The following is a 2,072-nucleotide window of genomic DNA, read 5'->3' on the forward strand; positions in this document are numbered from 1 at the left end:
CCCCCCCCCCCCCCCCGCATGGGGAAAGCTTCACAAGTGGTAAAACAGTGCTGTTAGGTGTCTATCTCTCCCTTTATATCTCCCCCTTCCCTCTCAAGTTCTGTCTCTACCCAATAAATAAAATTAAAAAAATTTTTTTTTTCTTAAAAAAAACAATCTTTAGGGACCAGGCGTTGGCACACCTGGTTGACCCAGGTTCAAGCCTCTGGTCCACATCTGCAGGGGGGAAAGCTTCACAAGTGGTGGAGCAGGGCTGCAGGTGTCTCTCTCTTTCCCACTTGATCTCTTCCCACCTCTCAATTTCCCTCTGTCTCTACCAATAATAAATAAATAAATATATTTTTATTTACTTATTTTCCTCTTAAAAATATATTTTTTTTATTTATTCATGAGAAATGATAGGAGAGAGAGAGAAAGAGCCAGACATCACTCTGCTGGTACATATGCTACCAGGGACTGAACTCAGAACCTCACGCTTGAGAGTCCAATGCCCTACCCAGTGCGCCACCTCCTGGACCACTTATTTTCCTTTTTGGTTGCCCTAGTTTTTATCATCGTGGTGGTTATTATTGTTGTTTTTATTGATGATGTTGTTGCCGGGTAGGAAAGAGAGAAATGGAGAGAGGAGAAGAGAAAGATAGACACCTAAAGACCTACTACTTCACCGCCCGTGAAGCGACTCCCCTGCAGGTGGGGAGCTGGGGGCTCGAACCAGAATCCTTACGTCGGTCCTGGAGTTTCGCGCCATGTGCGCTTAACCTGCTGTGCTACAGCCCAACTCCCAATAAAAATATTTTAAAGAAATCTTTCTGGAGCAGTGAAGCCCAGGCGATGACAAAAGTGTGAAAAACCAATTTACTGTCATTGTTCATATAGTGTTCTCTGGGAAGCACAGGACAAGCATTATAGAAGATAGACTGGAGTTACCCGGTAGCACAGCAGGTTAAGCGCACGTGGCTCAAAGCACAAGGACCAGCAGAAAGATCCCGGTTCGAGCCCCTGATTCCCCATTTGCAGGGGAGTCACTTCACAGGCGGTGAAGCAGGTCTGCAGGTGTCTGTCTTTCTCTCCCTCTCTGTCTTCCCCTCCTCTCTCCATTTCTCTCTGTCCTATCCAACAACAACAATAATAACTACAAAAATAAAACAACGGCAACAAAATGGAATAAACAAATAAATATTAAAAAGAAGGAGAAGAAGAAGATAGACAAGAAGAAGGATCCCAGAGGTCTCCTATGTGAGTGATATGACAAAAAAGGGAAGGTGGCCCAAGGCCTGATTTTGGATGGTATGCAGCTCTAATCTAATATCTTGATGTGGAATGGGTTGACTGCAGAGGATTATATTACAGAAGTGAGGATTATGTGACTGAAGTGATAGTAAACCTAGTGAGCAGAATACAGAGGTTTTGCCCTGTGCCTAAAGCCTTCATATGAAGGGAGCGTTGCTAAGACTTGGATTTTCTGGCATTTGATGTGGAACTGACAGCACACAAAAAGCAGTAGCTCTTCAGGTCCCAGCTTTTGCTTTCCTGTCTCACATAGTGGGAGTCTGTTAACATCTGCAAAACCATGTTTCAGCTGATACTTCACCAAAAAGCGAACTCTGGCATCATAGCCTGTGTACACATGTCACCTCTGGGACCAATAAAAGTCATTGACCGAAGACATTTTTCTAGAAAGTTTGCCAAGGGGTTCGGGAGTGCGGACAAGGATCAGTTGCCATAATAGCATCTTAAGAGGTCGGTTTCAGAAGGCCTTCCAAGGACGATGTCATTTTTTTTTTTTTTTTTTTCCCCTCTAATACTAATCGTAGAACTAAAGCCACAAGAGTTAAGGGCAAGAGGAAGACGCCTAGGAAGGAAGTTAACTGAGTTCTCAGGCACATCCTTAGCCAGCTACACGCTCCCCGCCCGCACTCACCCTTAATTAGCCTATCCCGGGCGGTCCAATCCTCCTCGCCACAAACGTTGTCAAAGGCTCAGGTCCCGCCTTCCCTCCACATTGGACCAATGGTCGAGCCCCGCGCGAGTCCCCCGAGAGGGGCGGGAGCGGGCTCCGGGCAGTGGGCGGG

Source organism: Erinaceus europaeus, chromosome 7 (assembly GCF_950295315.1).
Source record: "Erinaceus europaeus chromosome 7, mEriEur2.1, whole genome shotgun sequence".
Classification (NCBI taxonomy): Eukaryota; Metazoa; Chordata; class Mammalia; order Eulipotyphla; family Erinaceidae; genus Erinaceus; species Erinaceus europaeus.